This window comes from Meriones unguiculatus, chromosome 8 (genome assembly GCF_030254825.1).
Source record: "Meriones unguiculatus strain TT.TT164.6M chromosome 8, Bangor_MerUng_6.1, whole genome shotgun sequence".
In the NCBI taxonomy this organism is placed as follows: domain Eukaryota; kingdom Metazoa; phylum Chordata; class Mammalia; order Rodentia; family Muridae; genus Meriones; species Meriones unguiculatus.
Genome location: NC_083356.1, coordinates 59,807,977 through 59,819,623, shown reverse-complemented (window position 1 = coordinate 59,819,623; position 11,647 = coordinate 59,807,977). Strand labels below are relative to the sequence as shown.

The 11,647-nt window shown below is 44.4% G+C and overlaps 1 protein-coding gene across 4 annotated transcripts in view; it reads left to right on the top strand.

Moving 5' to 3' along the window:
• Positions 1-4,981: 4,981 nt before the first annotated feature.
• Oxr1 (oxidation resistance 1) overlaps positions 4,982-11,647 on the top strand; it is a 423,086-nt gene continuing 416,420 nt past the window's right edge. For 3 of the 4 annotated variants that reach the window (XM_060389508.1, XM_060389500.1, XM_060389496.1), the window contains exon 1: positions 5,209-5,345. The gene's annotated coding sequence lies outside the window, so the exon portion shown is untranslated. Of the gene's footprint in view, positions 5,119-5,208; positions 5,346-11,647 lie in introns of those variants that run through there. The other variant, XM_060389497.1, reaches the window with a different exon arrangement.

The window sequence follows — 11,647 nt, the reverse complement described above, 5'->3', positions numbered from 1 at the left end:
AGTACATAATTATGCACATTCTTCTTCCCTGAGGAAAGGAACATCAGAGCTAAGTCTTTTAGGCATGAAGCATCTTTGATTCACAAATACTGTGGGTATCCGTAATGTCCCATGACTTTTACCTACAGCAATTTTAGCCTTAACATCAGGGGTTGGGAGGGGGGCAGCATTTATATCTTTAGTGCATTCCTGAATTGATCTGTTATGACACTTATGTATAGTCATAAATGCAAGAAGAACTGGGGCAAAAGTGACTCTGAGTCACTCTCATTTAATGCTTCCTATTTGATTTTTTTTTCACAATAGAGAAATAACTATCAAGAAGTTGAACTTTGAATAGCTCTTTAATGAAGCTGTCCTGATATTTCTGTTTCTCTTAAAGCACTAATTTAAGAACATTTTCACTTTCACCTCTTAGTTCTGATTTTCTAAAGGCACATTTAGTGTGAATGACATGCAGCAGAGAGAAACCGAATGTGTATGGGTCTAAAGTAGGCTGGCCTTGTGCAGCAAAAGCAGAACATGCTTAGGGAGCTGTGTCAATATCAGACTGTACAAGAACTATTTGACACTCATAACCAAACTTTGGGCAGAATTCAGGGAATCTTATGAAAGAAGGTGGAGTTAGGAAGACCTGGAGGGGATAAGAGCCCCAAAAGGAGACCAACAGAGACGTAAAACCGAGCCCTGGGTGCCCTGAAGAGATTGATACCCCAATCAAGGACAGTGCATGGAGAGGCCTAAACCCCCTGCTCAGATGTAGCCCATAGAATCAGTGTCCAAGTAGGGTACTTTAGTAAGGGGTACATGGGCTGTCTCTGACATGAACTCAGTGGCTGACTCTCTGATCACCTTGCTCTGGGAGGTGCAGCCTTGGCAGTCCACAGAAGAAGAAGATGCAACCAGTTCTGATGAGACTTGCCAGGCTAGGATCAAATAGAAGGGGAGGAGGGTCTCCCTTACCAGTGGAACATGGAGGCAGAGTGGCATTGGGACGAGACCACAGCTTGGATACAAAGTGAATAAATTGTAACAAATGATAACAAGAAAAGAGACCTATTTGACAGTGTGGCCTAGGCAATACCCTAGGCAATCAGATACTTCTGTTAACAAAAACAAAGGAGGAGAGAAGAGCTATCCCTGGACAGTGTAGTGGCAAAGTCTGCAGAGGGTGCTGCCACATCTCTAGACCTTTCTACCTGTCCTCCACTCGCTGTAACCAAGTGAGAAAAATTACCCAGCATCCTCTTTGTTTACGGCCAAAGGCTCTTCTAACAGTGCATGAGTGCTTCTGTAAGCACCTATTGAACACTGAGAGTCAAAGTATGACAGGAATGTGTCATAGCGCCAAACCTCCAATATCTTTCAGGTCAGCAGAGAAGTAAAATTAAGTGTACTGATAAGTGAATAGAAGAGAGCTTAGAGTAAGGGAAGACCAAAGAGCTGCAGAGAAGAGATAAAAAGCAACGGGATGGTCAGAGCAACGGTCTAAGTAGGAGCAGAGATATGGTGTCAGAAGCCAAGGGAGGAGTCCACAGAAGACCTTGTACGAAGTAAAAGAAAATATTCTACATTCAGGGACTTCGCTGTGTAGTCCAGGCAGATCTCAAATCTGTAACCCTTCTGCTTCAGCCTCTTTAGTGAAGGGGTCATGGATGGGTACCAACATGTATAGCTGAAGGTTTTTTTGTATAACTACAAAATGCAATTTAAATGAAATAATTCTTACACAGTATTCATTTACTCCTAGAAAACATTAAAACATATAAATATGAGTCCTTTGGGACTTAATAATTTTATGGAAGAAAAGAAAAAAAGAAAGAAAAGAAAGAAAAAGAAAGAAAGTCCTACCAATTATTTAAATAATTTTAGGCATGGGAATGGAGCTTGGTTTGTAGAAGGCTTACTTAAGCCCTAGATCTCCAGTACCACATAACTGGGCATAGTAGCATAAGCTTGTAATCTTAGCATTCAACATTCCAGGCTGAGAAGTTACACTCAAGGCCACGCTACTATACATAAGACTATGTCTCAAAAAAGTCAACAATAAATAAATAATTCTAATAATACTTCAGAAGAAAAAGACAGCAGCTGTAGGAACATCCTCCCCCTTCCAGTTGAAGGGCAAAAAGGAAAGTGTTTATTTTCCATTTCCACATGGTCTAAAACATTTTCAAGTATATTGAACCATAAAAGAAAGAATACGCTTTAATAATATGGTAACTATATTTTTCCTATAGAGGCAGACTGGACTGGAGGCATCAGCTGTCCACAGGGCTCATTAGACTTCTTTAATGAGTGACTCCTCTTTGGAGGCAACAGGCCCCCAAATAAAGATGAAAAGGCAACAAAGAGGAAACTAACTTGCTTTTAAGCAGACAAATCAAAGTATACACATCTGAAAAAAAAAAGATAGAAAATATCTCTTCAAAGTGTTATTCTTTTGCTCGAATTCCCTAACTCAGACCAATGGACAGTCTAATGGAATTTCTCTCTCTTTTTGACTGCAAGGAGGCAAGACTCTTCAGCAAGGCAATGGATACTGTATCTTGTGTTATTCATCCCTTCGCCTACTAGATATTCTCCTTTTGAGAAATCTGTCTTCCTTTAGGGCAGACAGAGTCATTTGTATGGGACTGGACAGATAATCATGGTTCTAGTTTAAGACTGGTCTGCTCATGAGAGTGAAAAGCTTTATCTGTTTTGACAAAGAAACTAAGATTTCCAACTTTGTTGCATTGTGCATGAATGAAAACGCATTTTGGTCATAATGGAGGAATGTTAACACCAGCACAGCAAGTAATGCTTAGTGCAAAGGAATTGTGCTCTCTCTGCTGTGATCAGAAAGAAGGTCCCTCCTCTGTGCCCCTGAGTTATGTCAATCAATGGATACATGTTAGTGACCATTGAGTTGCTGTCACTTGGCACTCGAGTCTTGAGTGCAGAGAATGAGGAACTATACCTTTATGTAGGAACCAAAAAGGGCTTTAAACTGAAGGCATGCCTTGCTCTGTTGCTACATATAGTATGCACGCAACGCCATAAAAATGTTAAGCTCACATCCCCTCAAGAGTGCCTGGTGAGAACTGGAAGGGTGAGGACAGCCATGTACACAGCATTTATTTTTCCTCTTGTTTCAGTCCTCACAGGAGGGGATGAAAGGGTTTTGTAGATAGCTTTGACGGGATGGGCCAGTTAAGGAAAGACTGAATTGTGACTGTGGGTGGAAGAGTCCACTTAGGCGCGTACCTCCACACTGATAGACATACGCCTTCATAGGACTGTTAAAGATCTGTGTGACTTTGTTTCTGCTGGCCATCCTTCACTAATTTTTGATAACGAATATACGTTTATTGAGCATGACTTCAGCAGCTCCCATAACTTCCGTAACTCATTCTGAATGGTCGGGGATCAGGGAGTCATGTTCAACAGAATGCAAAATCTAGGCTCAGAATTTCCTTCTTAAGTGTAGAGAAAAGAAGATTACAAAATTCACTGTCAGATACACTGAGACCGACTGCTAAATTTTCTGATCTCTTAGCTATTGATTCCTGGAAATAAAAGGCTGTATTAAAACTTGGGTAATTTCTGGTCCAGCAGATTCTGGTTTTAACCAGGTATTATTTCAAGCAAGAGTTGTCTCCAGTCTTCAATGCCAATGTCCTTTGTCAAACATTCCTAAGTGATGACTCTAATTTGATGAGCGTGAGAGAAAAAGCTAAAACTATAACTTGACCCAGGAAATATTTGAACATTTCAGTCTTATAATTTAATTTTTTATTAATGTTTTAGTGTACAAAACAATGGATTTCATAATGACATGCACGTACATGATTGTACTTTACTCAAAATCATCTTCTTTCCTATTGGTCCTCTTCTCCGCATAAACAGTCCCTCCTCCCTCTTCCGCTTCGTTTTTTTACAGAGAGACAGACATTTCACTTTAAAAGGAGGGAAAAGATAAAATAATCGTCAAAAATCTAGGTGTGATATAGCAGAGATATAGCAGAGATAGTGGGAAATAGCTCATTTGCAGGTCAGTGGCTTGGCGAGGCCTCTGGGCTGATTTGTCTGCTCGAAAGACGCTTAGGAAACCTGGGGCACATCCTGGGAGAGAGACATCCAAGATGATTCCTGTCTACCCAGCTTTATTTTGCCCCTCACTCCACCCCCTTATTTCGCAGGCAGAATTGGAAAGGTGGGAGGGAGCGGTGGAAGTAGAAGGTAGCGGTTTGGGAAAGTCAATTACAGTTCAGGCAACAGGAACAGTGCCTCCAAGGTCAGGGTGTCAACCAATTATGTAAAATCCTGCGGAAATAGAAGTCGGAGAAGCTGAGCCAACTCTTGCATTTCAGCTTTCTCCAGAGCCCCCTTCCACCTGCCGCCCCATGCCACCCCTTGGCCAGGTCTTTGCATTTTGCCCGCCTTCCCTCATTTTTCGTCCCAGTTCCAACAAAATAAACCTGAAAAACTTTTTCCTCCTCTTAGTAAGTCACTAGCAGAGGATTTTCCTACAATTTAAGACCAGTTTTTCTCAGTGTCTCTGTCTAGACCCCGAAGCTAGGGCTCCTGGGCAGATCCAGAGAGGGTGGGTGGGGGTTGTGTGCGGTGCCCGGCAGCCTGGGGCTGGGACTCTGCGCCGGCTACCCTGGCAGGTGTCTGTTCTCGGGTCGCCGTTTCCCAGGGCAGGGGTCCAGCAGGACTCCAGCTCCCGGAGCCCGAGAGCCGCTGCGGGGACGCGCGGCGAGGGGGTGCGCTGGTAGCGGGTGGCTTCCTTCCGCAGGAGCTATTTTTAGCAGCTCTTCGCCCCCTCTTCCCGGGGCCGCCGGCGTGGTCGCCTCCAGCTTGCGGCCGCAGTTCTGCAGCTCAGCGCCGCCTCCCCCTCCGCGGACGGCTCTTGGTAGCTTCCACGCGGGCAGGTCCGGAAACTGAGCATGTCTGCGAGCGCTCGGCGGCCCCGGCGGCGGCGGGGGTAGAGCCCGGCTGCGTCAGGCTGAGCGCAGTCCGCGCGCGGCCGCGGGAGCGCAGCGCCAGCGCCGCCCGGCCCAGCCGAGAGGGGCGCACTCGCCGCTGCGGGGCTCGCACTGCTCGTCGCAGCCCCCTCCCGCCGACCCGCAAGTAAGTTTGTGCGGCTCCTGGGCGCCAGGGCGAGGGATGGGCGCCGGGGGAGCTCGGGCTGGAGAGCGGGAGGAGCGCCTGGACACCCGGAGAGCGGGCAGCCTTCTGCCTCCGAAGCCCCGCGCTTCTCCCGACCGCTGGGCAGGTTGAGAGCACCTGATTACGTGGATACTCCGGGAAAGGCGAGGATGAGCAGACCCGGAGGGCAGGACTGGCTCAGGGGTCAGGTGAGGGGCACTCGGGAAGGAAGAAGGAGCTGGTGAGGGAGCGGACCCGGCAGGCCAGAAGCCGGCCAGTGCTGGATGGGGAAGGGAAGGTTTGGGGTGCAGGAACCTGCCTGGGAGCAGCCAAAAAGGGAAAGTGGGTGTCCCTGGGAGTGAGAGAGGGTCAGAGAGCAGAATAGCAGGCCAGCGTGTCCTGAACCGGGATGACAGAGGGAAAGAAGATAGATGGAAAGTGGGGCGTGTGAAAAGCGGATTTGTAGGAGAGCAAAGGACGCCAGTGGAAGGGCCAGTGGGCGCTTGATGGGCGGGTGGACTTGGTTAATTTGGAGAATCAGAACAAGCTTCAGTAGATATGATGGAGAGAGGCAGGTTTAATTCAAGCCTCCCGAGGGAGTGTGTGAGGCAACATGTTGAGAATCAGCGGGTGCAGAAAGTGGCCTGGAAGAGAGGGTTGGGAAGGTGATGAGGGATTTGGGGGAATTCGAGCAAGGAGTAGGGCAGGGTTCATGCCTAGGAAGCACGCTGCTGGCCGGTCTGCAAACCTGGGAAGAGGGTTGGAGGATTTTCTTTAGAAGCTGTTCTTTGAGATTCCCTTGCAGCCTGAGTTCCTCCTCCATCTCCTACCTGGCTCGGAGGCTCCCTGCTGATATGGACAGTGATGAAGCACTGAAGGGGTAATCACTTAAGGGGACCCACCAAGTGCTTCGTTTTTGGAAATGTGAATTAGGGGTTCCTTTTAAGCAATGTGGGCCTGGATTTGTAAATCACACAGAGGGGGAGTTGTGTGTGTTGTAGGCCACGGGAATCCCTAGTCTCATAAGGGGTAGGGGAGATGTGTTTTGGGCTGAGAAGTCTGCAGCATAAGCAGGGAGTATACATCCACGCTTGTGGGTGTCTGCTGCCAGCCAGGGGTCCTCCGTGTTGCTGCAGGGAGATCCAGGACTCCAGAGGTACCCCAGCTCAGGATTAAGGGAAACATGCTTCCCTGCATCTTTTCTGCTCCTTTTGCGGGTTACGTTCTTTCCTGGGCCAGTGATGTGCTTCCATAGCCTCTTTCTAGTTACCTTGTATTGAAAACCTTATGTTGCTTGTCTTCCCTGATTTCTGTGCTTGGAGGATGAGTCTCAGGTAGGGCTGTTTCCATCACCTACTCAGGGAAAGAATCCTAGGAGTCCCTCTGTCAGAAGGGCTCTGGAACCATGAGGCCTTCTTAGAGGAATTGGTTCTCCGGGGGTCCACTGGTTCTCTCTTCACCCTTTGCAAGTAACATGATGATGATGACGACACCTATGGACTGAGTAATCAGGCAGCTTCAAATGGACTGGGAGAGGCAGTGACTGGAGTGAGAACAGTGACCATAACTTAACTGCTTTTGGAAAGGGACCTTCTTTCATTTCCGGTCGTGTAAATAAATCACTTAAGAAGGAAAAGGCTAGATTAGTTCAATAAGCAGTCCAAAATCTCATTGCAAAAAAGGCTCATTTGACCATCAAAGACTTTTATGCAGCTAAATGAATCAACAAGGACCTGCAGGTTCCAGGATGAGAAATGGGAATGAAGAGATTGATGTGAGCACGACAGTGTCTTCTCAAGCTCCCGTCTAGCTGACATGCTTTGTCAGTGGTCCCATTGTAAAGCTGCCTTGCTAGAGTAGGAAGTTAGTTCTGGAGCCCTGAGCCATCTGGATAGAAAGAAGGGAGGGAGGCTCAACTCTGTGGCCACAGGCTCCTGCTTCAAATGGTGGGGCCTTGAGATGATGTGTCATGACTGAGATGTTTAGCACATGGAACTGATGTGCGTGTGCGGGGGGGGGGGGGGGGGCGAGGGTCAGAGGAGTTCTTTTTTTTTTTTTTTTTTTTTGCATAGTCCTCTATGGTGCGATAACAAAGAAGACAGTACTGTTCTAATGGCTATTTCACTTCATTGGTTGGCCCAGATTTTTGAGTCACTGTTTGAAAATGTGTCTATTTTTCTAGAGATCTGGAAAGTGGCAAATTTGAATTAAAAAGGTTTTTTTTTTTTTTTTTGCTGTCATCATCTGCTTTTATCACTGTGTGTTTTTAATTGATTGTATAGAATATGTGATTCTTTTAGAGACTGTTTCTTTTTTCTCTTCTTCTTCAGAACATAGTTCTAATAAAATGAAACTGTAGGTTTGCCTGTGTTGACTTGGGGGAGGAGGAGCATATGAAGAGGAGGGAGGGGATGGGAATGGGTGTTCAGCAGAAACAGAGGCAGGAGTCTGAAAATCTTGTGAGTGGGTAGAGGTGAACCTTTATTTATTTACTGCTAAATTTAGTGTGAAATGAGAAGATCCTTCCTCCCAATGTCTTTGTTTTAAATACAGAGGATTATATGTGCCCTCCAGCTACTTTCTCATGCCTGGAGTTCTGAGGTAGAGACCCAACCTTAGAATTCTATGGGAGGATTTGTCCCTAAGCCTAGCTAAGCTTCAGCAAACACTCAGTGAGATCTGCTGCCCTAAGGTAAAGACATTAAAAAAAGTGAGAATAAAAGAAATGTCAGTCTAAGTAGAAGAGAAATCACTTTGTGTCGCCCCAAGAACGGAAACGCTTGATAGGTTAGAGCAGTGTTCCTCGGGTGAGGGCACACTAGCAATGTGTGGAGACATTTCTGTCTTTTATCAACTTTGGGAGAGGGTGTTATAGGCATTGTACAGGTTACAGCAGGAACTGCCATTAGCATTTGATGCTGAACTATATGGTCCCCACACTGGATGCCAGCGCAGCTTAGAAACCATGGCTTTCTGCACTCCTAGGATTATGAATGGTTCCTTTAAAAACTGACTCCTGAATTGACCTTTGACTGCTGCCTGTCTGTGCCATGGCATGCACACCCACACAATTGAATAAATGTTTGTTTTAAGGTGTGTGGATATTGTTTCCAGAAGTGCGTCTCAGCATCAAACATTCATTTTCAGAGATTTCGCTGCAAAATGGTGCCATGTCTGAACTCCAGTCCGGAGGGTCTCCTGCCCCCTTGTGGCCATCATGGGCACCAAGCACACATATGGTACACATACTGGCAGACAAAACACTTCAGCAAATAAAATAAAAATAAGCACATCTTAAAAAAAAGTAATAAAAACTTAAGCTAGGGAATCCTCAAAGGCTGTTTCTAGGCATTTGTGATGTGAACTGAATGGACAATTGTTTTGTCAACAGAATTGTTGTGCAGTATGCTCCAGTGTGTTTCCAGTTGCTTTTTTATAAAATAAAATGTTAATTTGTAAATTGAAATTAACTTAAGATAACGATCAGTAAAGTTTTTCTTTAGTGAGTTATTGAGTCAAATCAGAGGGGAAAATGTTAGATGAAGTCTCATGAAATATTCCAAGGAGAAACCTTAGTGTTCAGATATCTACACAGAAAGGTGGGAGACCCGGATAACTTTTCTGTGTTTAGTTTCCATATTAAATCAATAGAATGCTGTGTACTGAAGGACAACAAGCTTTGTGTTAGCAGCACAATGCACAGGCTAGGAAAGAGGAACAATAGCTGGCACCCATTAGTGAAATGAGATGTGGTGCTGTTCGCTCACAGCCTGCATGCAGGACCTGAGAACACTTCCTGGCTAAGGGCTTTGCCATCATCACACTGAGCTCTAAAGAAAGTAAAGGTTTGCTCAGGGCTTCTGTCGCTCTGCTGGCTTCACTCTCTTCACCCTGTTTATCCTCCCTTGGTTCCTTTCAGATTCATTCTGAAGGGATTGTCATTAGAGCTGCTTCCTTCCTCTCCTGTTCTAAGAGCTGTGCCTTGCACTTTGAGACAGTAATATCCCTGAGGGATTCCTGCAGAGTGGAGACATCGTGCATCTACCAAGTCCTTGGAGACCTGTAGCCCTTCTTCTCCTCCCTCTTCTCTGGTGTGTACAAACAGAAAGCTCTCACCTCTGTCCTGGGGAACAGAGGTTTGTCTCTTGGAAAATGGTTGTGGGGAAAGCCCTGGTTTTCCACAAAGCCAGCCTTGATTCCCACACTGGCGTTGCTATTGGTTTAAGTTGATTAGTTATTGGATCTTTCCCAAGAGAAATAGCGGAGGAAGACAAAACCAGAGAGCAGCACCAGGCTCATAGAAAAGCCTGTCATTGGACGATATGAAAGTATGAGATACACAATATGAACCAATGATATTCATATGTATTAATATTAAAGTGAGATATGACAACAGCAGATTCTGTCTATGATTTGAGGTCTTTGGATTTGTAATAACCTCTGTTTTGTCTATTATTTCCACTTTATAAAACCATATCTGTTTAGGATGATATTTTTATTCATGTCACAAAAGGTATTTATGAAAAAAAAACAAAAATGAATATTCATTTTTAAATTTTGAGCAGTTGTATAAATAAATAATGATTCTTTAAGAGACTTCTGAAGAGTTTCTGATATGCAGAAAGCTAAAGAGACCATTAAGGAGAAAGACTGTGTAGATCTGTGTGTGTGTGTGTGTGTGTGTGTGTGTGTGTCTGTAGAAGAGACAGCCAAGGAGAGAGTGAGATTTGAGTTCAAAGAGGTCAGTCCTTGTCTGCTTTTTTCTTTCAATGGGAAGTGGTTATTGATTTTGTTTGACATCTGAGTGAGGAGAGATGGTTTTCTTGTGCAGATACTTGTTGAATAGATCGTGCCTGTATGGTTACAGTTTTTACCACCGTGGCATAGCAGGTAGTATTTGTTAGAGTGAAGCAGAGGTTCAAATGAGTTCATCCCTGTGAGGCTCGCAGTAAACGTTTTGAAACACACATTTGTAATACACACACCATTGTGTTATACTGTTTGGGATGACCAAAGTGCCTGAAAATGGAGCATGTTTTCTTCTACTTTGGGAATAAGCTGTAGATAATGCCTACATTTAAAATCTTCAGAATATATCATAATGCAGTTTTTGAGAGATAGTGAGAAAGTATGTCAACCCTTTGGCAAATATGCTGCCCATTGGCATGTTAGTCATCATCCCAGCTGGAAAAGGAAAGTGGAGATTTATTCCATCAGTGTGTGTTGTTCTTGGTGATTTCAATAACCAGAGTTTGAAATTAATGCTGTAGCATAGGCAAAGAGAGTTTCTGTTTTATGTTCTACTTGAGTTTATAAGCGCTAAGACTGATGGGTAGCAACTTATGGGAAATGAAGCTTTCCTTGTGAAAGACACTTAGTTCTATAAGTGCTTCCTCATTACAAGAAAGAAGGAGATTGGCACACCTCCCAAGGCTTTCACCCTTCAGCACGATGTGTCTTTCCTATCTTTAGAATGCTCAGTATGTGCCGCTGTGTGCTCTCAGGTGAAGTTTGTGATTTACAGTCTCCCTGGCTTCTTAAAGAAGACAAAAGGCCTGCGCTGTTTACCACTGAGCGCTCAGGGACTGTTGTTGACAGCAGCCTATTCTCTTCAAGGACGTTTTATGCCCTTGACATTTGTCTGGACCATCACTAGCTAGGAAGACACAGAGCTCATCCTTCTGGATTGTGAAGCCTGATTTCAGGGACCTTGATTTGAACAACTGTGTTTAGATGTGCCAGAGTACCGCCCACCTGTTTCCAGGGGTCAAGGTTGGTCACGAGCTTTGCAAACAAACCTGGAAGTCCTTACTAGTTTATGACTTCAGGTCATTTTTATATTTCATGGAGCTTCAACCTCCTCTTCTTTTAGAGAGAAATAGTTATGTTTTTCATTCTGTTTGACTTGGTTACAGTGTTAGAGGAGGTAATCAGAATGATCAAGGACTCTCTTGCTTTATCTTATTTGGGATGAATATAGTTACTTAGGTAACAATATCTCAAGACAAATATGCAACTATGGATAATATTTAATTAGGACTTTTTAAAATTCAAAACTGGCTCTTGTTGATAGTTCTAGCATCCTGATTATAGTGCTTTAAAAAGTGATTTGGTTTCATTGCATTGTGCATTCTTGAAGAGTTTCAGGTTTAAAAAATTTGGAAACATGGTAGAAAGGCAGTCACTGATTGTAAAAACCTTTTCAAGATGAGTGTAACCATGCCCTCTTGGGAGCTTTGTTTTATTTTAAATAATTTCTTATTTTTAAAATTTCTTTCAGTTCTCTTTTTGTATTTTTTTGCACTTTTTTCTTTTTTACAATTTATTCATTGTATATCCCAGTTGTAGCCTCCTCCCTCAACTTCTCCCAGTCCCACCCTCCCTCACTCTTCCCCCCATTCCCTTCCCCTAGTCCACTGAAAGGGGAAGTTGGACCAGCCACAGGCTGTAGGTCTCTACTGCTAAATCTGCAGCAAGAGAATTCTGCTTAGCTTAAGTTTTTGCTTGGTTT